The sequence below is a fragment of the Capsicum annuum genome, chromosome 7 (genome assembly GCF_002878395.1).
Source record: "Capsicum annuum cultivar UCD-10X-F1 chromosome 7, UCD10Xv1.1, whole genome shotgun sequence".
Taxonomy (NCBI): domain Eukaryota; kingdom Viridiplantae; phylum Streptophyta; class Magnoliopsida; order Solanales; family Solanaceae; genus Capsicum; species Capsicum annuum.
In genome coordinates, this window is record NC_061117.1 from 177,022,306 (window position 1) to 177,036,594 (window position 14,289).

Below are 14,289 nucleotides of genomic sequence, written 5' to 3' on the forward strand. Positions count from 1 at the left end.
TTCCTTATCGAGATATGCTCCCAATGTTATAGCTACTATGGATGACAGAGCTCATCAATATGTGGATAGGCTAGATCCATATTTGGTTAGAGATTATACTATTTCCGCTTTGAACAAGGATATGGACATAGCGAGGATCCATGCTTTTGCACAGAAAATGAAAAATCAGAGGCAGAGAAGAAGAACACAGGAATTAGAAAGAGGATATTCCAAGAGGGCCAGATTTACAGGACTGTTCATGGCATCCCAAGGAGGGTTCAGACCACAGTTTTCTGTTAGACCACCTAGGCCATTATCCTCTTATTCTACAACAAGTGGCCCACCACAGTTCCAAGGGTCCAGAGGAAATCAATTTGGGCACATAAGTGAGACTCAGAGTTCGCGGACAGTATGGTACCAAGGGTAAGGAAATATGAGCCAATCGAGACCTCCTCGAGAGCCATGCAATAAATATGGAAGGTATCATTTGGGCGCATGTCGGCTTGGGACCAATGTTTGCTTTTGGTGCGATATATCGGGGGCATATGATGAGAGAATGCCTACGAAGGAGCATAGGGGTATGGCATGACCTACGGGGTCATTTGTTGCATCATTATCATCGATGCCTTATTCGGGAAGGGGTGCACAACCAATGGGTCGTGTTAGAGGTGATAGAGGAGCCATGAGTTCTAGCGGGGCTCAAAATCGTACGTATGCTCTAGCGGATCGATAGAATTTAGAGGCTTCCCTAGATGTGGTTACGGGTACGTTGTCTATCTTTTCATTCGATGTATATGCCTTAATTGATCCTGGTTCTACATTATCTTATGTTACTCCATTGGTTGCTGAAAAGTTTGAAAGAATACCCGAACTGTTAGTTAATCCATTTGAAGTGTCCACACCGATTGGGGAATCTATTATAGCTAGAAGGGTTTACCGAAACTGCATAGTAACTATTTGTGGTCGTGATACGATGGCTGATCTTGTAGAGTTAGAAATGGTAGATTTTGATGTTATAATGGGTATGGACTGGTTGGCGTCTTGTTATGCCACAATTGATTGCTGCACGAAAAAAGTATATTTCCATTTTCCAAATGAATCAGTCCTTGAATGCAAAGGTAAAATTAGCGCGCCAAGAGGTAGATTTATTTCTTATTTTAAGGCAAGAAGAATGATACCCAAGGGATACATATATCATTTAGTTAGAGTAAGGGATACAGAAGTGGAGCCACCAACTCTTCACGTTGTTCCGGTGGTAAATGAATTTTCTGATGTATTTCCTGAAGATCTTCCAGGTTTGCCTCCTGAACGAGAAGTAGAGTTTGGTATTGATGTAATACAAGGCACCCAACCAATCTTCATTCCTTCATATAGAATGGCCCCAGCAGAATTAAGAGAATTGAAAGAGCAATTGAAAGATTTGCTAGAGAAGGGATTCATAAGGCCTAGTATGTCCCCCTGGAGAGCACCAGTGGTATTTGTGCGCAAAAAGGATGGCTCGCTGAGGATGTGTATTGACTATCAGCAATTGAATAAGGTGACTATTAAGAATAAATATCCTCTCCAAAGAATTGATGATTTATTTGATCAGTTACAGGGCGCCAAGTGCTTTTCTAAGATTGATTTGAGGTCAGGTTACCATCAAGTGAGGGTCAAAGAGAAGGATATACCCAAGACAGCTTTTCGAACACGGTATGGTCATTATGAGTTTCTAGTTATGTCATTTGGGCTAACAAATGAACCTGAAACTTTTATGGATTTGATGAATAGGGTGTTTAAGCCATTTCTAGATGTATTTGTGATAGTTTTTATAGTTGATATTCTAGTTTATTCTAGATCAGAAGAGGACCATGCCAATCACTTACGACAAGCATTACAGACTCTTCGTGATTGTAAGCTTTATGCAAAGTTCTCTAAATGTGAGTTTTGGTTAAAGTCGATGGCATTTTTGGGTCATATTGTATCTAGTGAAGGAATAAAGGTTGATGCTCAAAAGAAAAAAGCTGTGAAGAACTTGCCAAGGCCCGCAACGCCTACGGAGATTCGTAGTTTTCTCGGGTTGGCCGATTATTATAGAAGGTTTGTTAAAGGTCTTTTTCCATTTCAACACCCTTAACCAAGCTAACCCATAAAGCATCGAAATTCCAATGGAATGATGCCTGTGAGAAGAGTTTTCAAGATTTAAAGAACAAGTTGATTTCTACACCCGTCTTGGTACTTCCAGAAGGCACCGAAGGGTATACAGTGTATTGTGATGCTTTCTTAATTGGTTTAGGATGTGTACCATCCAGGGAAAGCAAATGTGGTAGCTGATGCGTTAAGTCATAAGGCTATGATGGCGCCTATAGAAAGGCAAGGGATGATTAAAGATCTTCACCAGTTAGCTAGTTTGGGAGTTCGCCTTCTTGAAACTCCGGATAAAGAGCTTATCGTACATAATACTGCGGAATCTTCATTAGTAGCTGAAGTGAAAGAGAAGCAATATGCAGATCCTATTTTATTACAGCTTCAGGAGAACTTTCAGAGTGGTGCGACCAAGGCATTTGAGCTTATTCGAGAAGGAGTACTTCAGTGCCAAAATCGATTGTGTGTGCCAGATATAGACGAGCTAAGAAAGAAGATTATGACAGAAGCACATTGTTCAAGGAATTCCATTCATCCAGGATCAACCAAAATATATCAAGATGTGAAAGATATGTATTGGTGGAATGACATGAAGAAGAGCATTGCAGAATTTGTAGCTAAATGTCCAAATTGTCAAAGAGTTAAAGTTGAGCACCAAAAACCCAGAGGTTATATGCAATGCATTGATCTTCCAAGCTGGAAGTGGGACATGATCAACATGGATTTCGTTATTAGTTTGCCTCGTACATCCTAGAAGTTTGATTCTATATGGGTGATTATTGATAGGCTTACCAAATCCGCACATTTCCTACCAGTTAGGACCACTTACATAGTTGAAGAGTATGTGAAGTTGTACATTAAAGAGATAGTCTGATTACATGAAGTGCCAATCTCTATTATATCAGATCGGGGAACCCAATTTACCGCAAACTTTTGGAAGTCTTTTCAGAGGTGTTTGGGAACACAAATGAAGTTGAGTACAGCTTTTCACCCTCAAATAGATGGACAAGCAAAACATACCATCCAAATACTTAAAGATAGTCTACGAGCTTGTGTAATAGATTTTAAGGGCAACTGGGATGATCATTTACCTCTTATTGAGTTTGCCTACAATAATAACTATCATTTAAGTATCAAAATGGCATCATATGAAGCTTTATATGGAAGGAAGTGTAGATCACTAATAGGATGGTTCGAAGTGGGTAAAACTCTTTTGTTTGGACCAGATCTTATTTATCAAGCCATAAAGAAGATTAAAGTAATTCAGCAACGACTGAAAATATCCCAAAGTCGACATAAGTCATATGCGGATAGTAGAAGGAGAGGGCTAAAGTTTTCTATAGGTGATTGGGTATTTTTTAAGGTGTCACCAATAAAGGAGTAATGAGATTTGGCAAGAAAGGGAAGTTGAGTCCACGTTATATAGGCCCGTATAAGATCACTCGAAGGTTTGGACAAGTTGCATATGAATTAGAGCTACCCCAAGAGCTCTCATCAGTACATCCGGTATTTCATGTGTCAATGCTTCGAAAGTGCATTGGAGATTCATCACCTATCACTTCTACTAAGATGTGCAAGTTGCGGAAGATCTTACCTATGAGGAAGTGCCTATTGCTATTCTAGATCGCCAAGTTAAGAAGATGAGAAATAAAGAGATAGCATCTGTGAAAGTACGTTGGAGAAATCGTCAAAGGGAAAAGATTACATGGGATGTTGAGGAAGCAATGAAATCTAAGTACCCTCATTTGTTCAAAGATGAAGAGGAAGTTCAAGAAACGGAGTTAGAACATTAACAAGTAAGTTTTTTTTATATATGCATAGTATTTATGTGATGATGTGAATGTTAATGATGGAATTGAACTTGTTTCGGTTGAATAACTACACTAACATTCGAGGACGAATGCCCTAAAGGGGGGAATGATGTAACACCCCGTATTCAAGTACGTGTATTGGCGTATTCAAGTACGTGTATTGGTCTTATTTATATGGAATTAATTTTTTTATTTTATTTATATCGTAATTTGCCCGTCGATGGTTCCATGTGAAGGTTATTGAATAAGATTTCAAACGATATAAGGATTTTCAAAAATGGATAGGTTTCGGATATAATCGAGCACGTTCGAAACTATAAAATGGTGGCCGGGATATTTGGTAATAGTAAATGTGCAGGAAAATTTCCTGCACACAAACTACTGAGGCCAGCTGAATTTTTGGGTCAACTTGAAATGATCGTAACTCCCTTCATATAATGAACTGGGAGAGCTGCGACCTATGAATAGAAAGATCTTTGATTCTTGTTTCCAATACAATTGGTTTCATCTAAATCCAACGTCAGAGTAAGGAGTTATACTCGTTTTACTTCAGTCTATCAAAACAGATTTTTAGGGTCAACTTCAAATGACCATAACTCCTTGTACAGGACGAACTGGGTGGCCTACTTTGTATGAAATGAAATCCCTTTGAATTATCCTTCCAACGATACTAATTTCACCCAAATACGATATCGGAGCAAAGATTTATGGTCGATCTATTTTAGCTTATCAAAACAGTCCATCAAAGGACAGATTTGACATTATTTAAATTTTAAAGGCATTTTGGTCATTTCCTATTATATTATGGACGGGAATATGTGTATATATACATGTATATGAGTTCAAAAACTCATTTTCATCATCAATCATTGAGAAAGAACAAACCCTAGCCAAATTTGACCTTTAAATTACTTTTGATTCAACCGTAGAAATTCCAAAGTAATCCGATAACTGCGTTTGTCATCTCGAGAGCTTCGAACGGCACCTATTATTTGTGCAAACGGGATTGCATAATCATGAGGTGAATTCTAAGGTATGAATATTGTTTGTCTTTGTTCTTTTCCATATATATATGTGTGATAGAGGATTATATGTATTGATTGTTATTGAAAGGTGATAAAAAATAGGGTTGTGGACTATTTTACATGGTTTGGTTGTATTGAATTATGGAAGGTGGATATGGTAATTGAGTTATGGAAGGTGGATATGGTGATATACTGTTGAACTGATGATTATTTATGTTTATGGCTCAATTTGGTTTAATGGATTGGTTGGAAGGATAAATGAATCCAAACTTGATATTGGAGGATGTTGTATGAATATGCATGGCATGTGAATGTAATTAGAGTATAAGAGGGTTAAAGTGAATTCAAATAATTAAATTGTGACGTTTGGTCGCTAATACTAGATTACTATATATGTTCATTGTAGATAAGTAATCCAAAAAGATGGGAAGTCCATTTGAGACTAGTATTGAAGGTTGACAGTCAGGTATGTAAAGCATACTCTATACCATATCTTTGGCATGAAAGTGAACAATTGTTCTATTAAGAAAGTTTTCAAAGTTATTCAGTAATATGTGATCCATAATGGTTTTGTATGATGTCCTACATTACCAATGAACTTATTTCCACCCTACAAAATGTCAAGACATTCCAATACTTACTTGTTTTCCAAATCTTACATGTTTATTGCACTAATGAATGTCAGAAGGTATCTGGTTACTCAAACAAGATCCATGTGCTATTAATGACTCCAAAACATTTTATTCATATACCAATAAGTTCCTACTTCATTGTTATGGTATTGATGACTCCAAAACACTTCATTGATATGCCAATGAGTTCTTACTTCATTTTTATTGCATTGATGGTCTATTTATATGTATCTTATTGATGTATCATGGTTTCAAAGTATCAAAAATGCGGTGGCGACCGAAATAACAATCTCAAAGGTTAATTGAACTAAGTGATGGAAGTTCTCTCTTATCGGGTGGTATCCCAGGGGCATAAGCCTATCATGGGTCGATCCCTATTATGTGTTTATAGGTGGTATCCTAGGGGCATAAGCCTATCATGGGTCTATCCCAGTTGATATGTACTAGAGGCAACCTAATGGTCACAGTACAGTACAGTAATGATTACAAAGATGATAAGAACGAAGGTAAAATGATTGAATAAATACAATGTACAGGTTGTCACAAGTTCTAGTAAGTGTGGTCTATACAATGTACAGGTTGTCACAAGTTCTAGTAAGTGTGGTCCATTCCTATTACGATTTATTCACTTGTTTCTGATTTCTATTGAGCTCCTATATCATACGTGATTATCTATAGCTTTACATACTCAGTACATATTTCGTACTGACGTCCCCCACAGGGGACCTGCATTTTATGCTGCAGGCACAGGTACCTCAACTCATACACCGCACAAGTAGGAGCAAGGATATCCAGCTACTTTTGGTGAGCTCCAGTTTGGTTCGAGCCTTTCCATGTCATATCCAGTCACTTTTGGTATTGTATAGAAATTAGTTATATAGCGGGGTATGTCCCGATCTTAGTTAAACTCTGTGTATTGTCTAGAGGCTTTGTAGACCTAATGTACAGTCAAGGTGGTATTTTGTTAATAGACGTGATGGCTTCAACGGCCAAGTATTGCATATACATATATATGTGTGCTCAAGCTTATACAGGTGATTATTTTCTTTTATATGCGACATGATGCTGTCCGAATTTTGGGTTGTCATAGAGGTATGCATGGGAAGTATAAGGTTATGAGCTGGTTCTCCCGGGCCTCCTCGGTTACGGGTGCCAGTCCACCCGAATAGGATTTGAGGCGTAACATTATTGTTGGTTATTCTTGTTGTGTTCTTAAAGTTCTTCACCATATTCATCACCTTGTTAATATTAAAGTAAACTTAGATCTTAAAAAGGTGAAAGACAAGGTGTAGTATTTATGGAATCTTGAAAGACCCCCAACCACCAAAAAGTCTTTACATCACATCTCAACCTTTTACATAAAACAAGGGTCCATGTTTTAAGGAGAAGTACAAGTCTAGTCAAAGACTTTTAAGTCTTGAAATTTGAATTGAAAAAGGAGCTCCAATTACTAGTTTGTATTTCCCTCCATTGAACAATTTCCATCAAAGTCCAAATTGTGAAATTAAAAGTGTTAGAAACCGCAACCAATACGTGACTGCCACATCATCATTTTTTACTGTTCATGTAACAATTTTGGATCAAATTTGAGATTTTCTTAATTTCTTTTTATTGTTTCGTAGTTTTGTTTGATTGGTCCGAACGCTAATTGACAAGCTGGTAAACACCTACTAGATTGTAAATTAGTTTTGTGTCCGTTTGTTCATGTTAACGTTCTTTGTGTTCTTTTCTCTTTTGTGAATTTGTTGTATCTTGTTGGTTCAAGTCCATAAATAAATTTTCTTTGAGTCAACTCAAACAAAAATCTATTCTGGGCAAGAGTAGACTTGACACTCAACCACTCACGAAGTACAAGCTTACTTTCAACTCTTGTGAAACCAAGTGTGAGGTAAAACCAAGAGTGAGAGTGTGGTGAGGCATTTTTGATCTAACAAGTTTGTTTGTTTTCTTTGTTTGTTGTGTCTTTTTGTTAGGTACAATGGATGCCCATAATTTCAATGCCACATGTGATTGTATCAATGACAATATTGAAGATATAAAACGGCACATTGAAATTATACGCCAATTGCTACCCAAACTCTACCCACAAAATCCAATTGTCCAAGCACCTTGCGTTGAGAGCTTCCCGGGGGAAGTTGCTGCCCAACTTGTGAGTAAAACTTGCCCACCACTTAAGGATATGTGTGATGTGATTAATGAATCTAAAGTGAGTGAAGGATTTCAAGATGTTGGCCAAGAAAAAAGGAGTGAACCTATGAGCCTATGTTGTTGTAAAGATTGTAACGTTTGTTTGGCTCATAGGGTTAATCATGTGCTTGACATATCTTTGAAACTTTATAATGATTCCTTAGAGAGTGAAAGTTCCAAATTTGTCCACGGGTTAGATCATTCACTCTTTAGGCACAATGTCTTATTTAAAGATAGTTCATTTACTCCTAATGTACCTAGTGGTGCAAGTGATGTTGATGGCATGGCTTATCTTGGAAGTTATAGCCTATTTGCTAACCCACTATGGAGTGACAACATTCCTCCTCAAGATGGAAATCTCTTCTTGGAAGATGAGAGTACTCTTATGGGTAAGGAATGTGTAGTCTCGAAAATGAGTACTCTTGGTATGTATGATGATCAATTTACTCTTAAATGTAGTTCACTACTTGAGCATGTGAATAGTATGCTAAAAAATTCTCAAGTTAGTGATGATTTCTATAGAATTGATCATTATAATCTACATGACTTTTTGAACATCTTGTGTGGTAAAGGAATTTCAATTAGTTTTGTTATAGAGACTATGTGTATGAAAATATTTTTGTGTGTAAATGTGGGAGTGACATTTTAGGGGAAGAAAGGGATAGCATCGGCTTAGGCCCTTGGCTAATTTTTCCATTTGATCCCGGCACCCTCTTGGAATGTGAAAATCTCTACACTCCCCACTTAATGCTTGGTCAAGACAACAAGCAATGTTTGGTTGTGGGTGCTAATGAAGGAAGACAAGGTTCTTCCTTATCTCTTTTTGTTGATGGTGACTACTTCTTGTGTGCCATTTGTACTAAGATTTTTAAGTCCAACACAAAGGATCCATGGATGTACTTCAAGTTTGTTCCACCTTGGCATAATGATGCTATTTGTTAGATTGATTTTTGTTGCACTAACCCTAACCCTCATGTCATGAAGATGTGTGCTTGTTTGTCTTCTCTTTTAATTTTACAAGGTATGGATTCGAGGTCGAATCCTTTTCAAGAAGAGGAAGATGATACGAGTGCGATCACGTAGATGGACTCTTGTGGGTGTGTATTGAAGTCGTCCAAGTGTGTGTGCAAGAAAAGCGTAATTAAGGGCCCAAATACACACCAAAAACAGCCCACTACAAACACTAAAGGGGCAGCCCATTCTTGAAGGGCCATTTTGGACATTTTACATACTATCTTTTAATACACTATAAATAGAACCTCTTAGGGTTTTAGTCTTAGTTTTTTGATGAATATGAATATTTTATAACATAGAAAGACAAAGTCCCCTTTCCTTGAGGCAAATCTAAAACTTGGAACTAGGTAACAACAAGAAGGTGGAATCACTTTTGTTGTTTGTTTGCTTGGAAACTTAGGTCTTGAGGTTCATGAGTCCCTCTTGGTCCTCGTAAGAACTTGATGTTGCTATTCATTTTTCTTAGGATCCTTTCTCATTGTTAGGGTTCTTAGATTTGTAATATTGTATGTCAAGTTACTATCCTTTTTATATCTTATTATTGCGAAATTCAAATCGGGTTGTTTTATTGTCACCTTGTTCATCAGGTTTTTGTAGCTGTTTGGGTGTTAAAATACACTCTTGTATCTTGTATTCTTGTTGTATTTGTTGAATCCAAGATTTGGTCTCCAATAGGTCCTCGAATCTTGTGATGTGTGGACTGTTTGGAGTGTGTTTTGTGTTCCTCTTGTTTTTCTTGTATCATGACCCTTATGGATGAAATATGCATCTTGTCTATGTTTAAAATATGTCTTTACTTGATTGGTAGCTGATTGAAATTGTGAAATTGAAGCATGTGCTCTTGCTCTATTATTGTGTTTGCTATGAAATCCGCTAATTGATTAGCTTCTTTGAAAATGTTCTCTCCTCTAATCATTCTCTTTATCCCAAAAAAATTGTCTGAAGATGTACATGTAGGAACTTATGACTAATGCAATATTTATGGCCTGTAAGATTGCTAATGATTCTGCTTCCATCCTGGTAGAGATTCCAATGTTGAGAGTTTCTGCATATATTAGGTTGCCTTTACTGTTTCTAACGCAAAAGCCATAGGAACTTATACCTGGATTTCCTTTGCTAGCTCCATTTGTATTGTATGTTACCCAATCCTCTTCCGACATGTTCTATTTTACCATTAAGTAGTGAAGTCTGGCTTTATAAGATCTTAATGTATCCAGCATACCATTTCAATGATGAAGTACTTTCTTTATCCATGAAAAATTTACTTTGATAAGATGATAAACATTCAATAGGCATTGATGCTTCATCTTATCTAAACTAACATTTTTTTCATGTCTTCTTGCATTTCTCCTTTTTCATAACTCTCATTTTAGCATCGCAGGAATTGCTTTTGTGACTTGTTTCATCTTTAAATTACCTTCATAGTTCCATCACTTAAAAATAATTTGATGCGAATTGAGTCCCTCCATGTTGATACATGCACAAGAAGCAAAATGCCTCCATAGTTGTTGGGCTATGGGGTCTATTAGTAATAAATGGTTCATAGTCTCCATGAATCCTCCTTCACAACAATGACACTTCAAAATAATTTGAACCTTCATCCTTTTAAGATTATCATCTATAGCATTTTTTTCCTCTATACTCTCCATAAAAAGAATGCAATCTTATAAAGTGATACGAGTACACCAAGCTCAGGACCATTCATACGTAGTCAAGCTCGGGAGTTACAAAAACTCCAAGGTATGTTCATGAATATAGCCGTGTGTGAGTGTGTTAGAAATTCATCTAAAGGACTGTTTTAAAGTGTGAAGATGGACTTTGAATAAACTTACACTCCAAAGAACAAGGACAAGGTGGTCATTTTTCACTTATTTTGTGATATAATATAATAGAACATATTAGGATTATTTTTGGTTTTTAGTTCATTATTATCATTGATTCAAGACTTGTAATATTTTGAGACTTCACTCTCTCTTTATTCTTGTGAGCTACCCTAAACTACAACTAGTGTAGTTAACCTGTGTTGTTCTTTGGCTAAAAACTTGAATCTTGGGGAGTTTGAGTTCCTCTTGTTCCAAGTAAGAGTTTGGTGTAGATATCTATTGATCTTAGGGTCCTCTCATTTGATACATGTTAGGGTTCTTAGATGTTTAGATATTAAATGTCAAACTATCTATATATTTTATTGGAATCTTGTTGTTGTCCATCTTGTTCTAGTGAAGCCATGGCATTGTTGTTTCTATATTGTTATTGAATCTTGTTTCCTTATGGTGTTGGCTGATTTTTGTATCATAAAGGATTTCTTTTATCCAGATGTTTTGCAACCACTCCAATTCATCTCTTCTACTCTTCATGATCTGATGGGCTGATTTTACTGTTAATTCAGCCTTGGTGTTCCCCATCCACTAAGCCTTATCATTTTCTGTCATTCCAATTTGAGGCTTAATGGATTTAGTAATGTGCTTGACTAATTCATTAGAAAAATACTCTTTAAACTTTTCCACCTCATGTACCATTAGAGATGAATTCCTTCACTTCCATTTCCTTCTCTCTTGCTTGTTGTCCTTCCAAATGGTATAAAGGTCCTAATCTAGGTCCAGTTGTCAAACCAGAAGCTGATATTTTCAGCTTTCAGTTGCCACCAAATTTCATGTTCTACTTCTTCTAATTAGTTATCTATTTCATAGTTTAATTATTTTATTTGTCAAATAACTATGACCAATCTTTTAAATAATTGGTTAAATATTTACCTGCAATTAGTAGAAATGTTGATGTGCAAACAAAACGATGAAAGATCATTCCAACAAAGAAAAAGGACATTAAATGTACTCTGAAGCTATTTTGAAAAATCGAATTTACACTCAAACTAATTTATTATACCCTAACTTTGTTGAAAGTGATATTAATACCACCTTAAAAGGTGACGTAGCAGAAAAAGTGTCTCCACCTTCCTAAAGTGTGTGAAAAAAAGAAGAAAACTCTTAAAATAACACAATTGCATACATGGCACTACTTTATTGATCATTATATAATCAAGCATTTTTTTCTTCTCATTAGTATAAAATAATTTCTTATACACTGATTTTGCTTATTCTATTTATTATTTATTTTTTTTATTTGTGGGCCCAACTTTCCTTAAAACTTTTTTACTTTTTTTATTTTTGGTTCTAGTTCAGCAAATCATTATCTCGATGGAAGTATTTTTAATTCTTTGCATTTAATTTACATATAAAGAGGAATATAAGAAAGAAATAAAAAAGAATAAAAAAGATGACCATTTTCATCGAAAAGTTCATGATTTGTTATATAAAACTCGAATTTTTTATTTAAACTTATTGGTGAACCCATCGAAAAAGGTCATCAAAAAAAATCATTGAGAAATACAACACGTTCTTATTAAAAATTGAGTGATGTTTATGCATAAAATTTCTGATTTTTTGCTTAAACTTATTGAAAATTCATCAAAGAAAATAACTATTTTCTCTTTTTCTTCTCTATTTTCGTTGAAGTATTACATACACTAACCACAATGATATTAAGTCTCAAACAACCTTATTCATTAGACATAAAATATACCTATGAGATCCGTGATTTTCATTCTTAATTATCAATTTTTTTAAAGAATATTAAAAATTTTGCAGATCTGAAATTTTTTTATTTGTTTTACCATCAACAATTAATGGTGTTGCCGCCGTCTATCAGTGCTTCACTGTCAGCAGCTTATATACTTTATAATTCTTTTATTTATTTGTCTATTCATATTTTTTTTTTGCTTTAATTTATTAATGACGGAAAAACAAGAATAAGAAAAAATTAAAAGAGAGAAATATGGTGAAGAAGGAAGAACCTAGGAAGAAGATAGTGTTTTGAGAAAAAGAAAAAAGGGTAAAAAGATTTTTAAAAAATAAAAATAATATTTTATAGGTGGCATGCACTAGAAGGCGAGTGTCTTCCGATACATTCATTAAATTTGGATATGGGTGTTGTTTTGAGTAAATAAATTTATTTTTATATACTATAAGTGTATAATAGGTCACTACAATAGTTTAAATATGTCTTCAACTTTGTAGATGTAATTTAAGACAATTTTAATGCCTCTTCCCTTCCAGCAAACTCGCTCTACTCTCTATTTATATATAACATCAATTAATTATTACCGTATACCACCAAATAATGTGAAAACCTGGTACCTTTACTTTCCAAAATTAAAATAATTTCTCAAACTTTTATCCCCAATTAATTTAAGTAAGAATTTTTCTTTTTGCTTTTCATTTTTAAGAAATAAATAATAAAGTTTTGTCAAGAAAATACTCAAAGTTATAGAATATGGAGGATATTTTTATAAATAAATAATATCTTTTTAAAAAGAGATAATATCCACGAAAATACCTGAAGTTTGACCGAATTATCAGTTGAGCATACTGAACTTTGCTGGAGTCCTATTACCCCTAGACTTTTTTTTTGGTATTTTAATGGCATATATCTGCCACTTGGCACACTGCGTGTGATTCACGCGCATTGAGCGCATGAACAGTGTTAAAAATGTTTTAAAACTCTTTTTTTTGGCCAAACAGCCCCTTAATTTTATAATTATTTAAATTTGTATATTTTTATTTATTTTTTCATTATTAAAGTTTTATATTTTTATTTATTTTTCATTCTTCTTTCTTTTTAATGGAACTCGAAAAATCATGAAAAAAATTTCATATATAGAACTCGGAATCTTTCCGAATTAATGGAAAGATTAATGGTTATAATTAATGGAAAATTTTTTCCGAATCTTTCAAGTTCCGTTTATAATTTGAACTAGGAATTATAAATGGATTCGAACTCGGAATTATAATTCGAAAAGATTAATGGTTATAATTAATGGAAAGATTCCGAATTAAATTTCATGTATGGAACTCGAAAAATTCCTTAATGGTTAGAATTTAATGGAACTCGCTAATTGAAACTCAATGAATGATTCGGAGGATTCAAACCCGAAAACTCGTTAATTTAATTTCGAGTTCCATTAATGGAAATTGAATCTTCCGAGTTCCATTAACGGAAGATTGAATAGCTTCATACATTAAATTAAATTTTTTGAATCTTTCGAGTTTCATTAATGATTTTTTTGAATCTTCCGAGTTCCATTAATGAAAATTGAATCATGAAATTAAATTTTTCGAATCTTTCGAGTTCCATTAATGAATTTTTCGAATCTTTCGAGTTCCATTAATGGTAATTGAACCTTCCATTGAGTTTTCAATTAGCTAGTTTCATTGAATCTTCCATTAATGGAACTCGCTAATTGAATCTTTCGAGTTTCAATGGAAAATTAATAGAAGATTCCATTAAATTATTTGAAAAAACTTTCTTCATAAATTCAATGGAATCATTTGGAATATTTAATATGGTTGTAATTGTAAAAAAATATTGAAAAGTGATAAAATGGAGAAGAAACGGTGCGTGTACTACACTTTCCACAGAAAAAACTGGGTATATGTTTTGAGGGGGGATTAATTCCACTTTAAA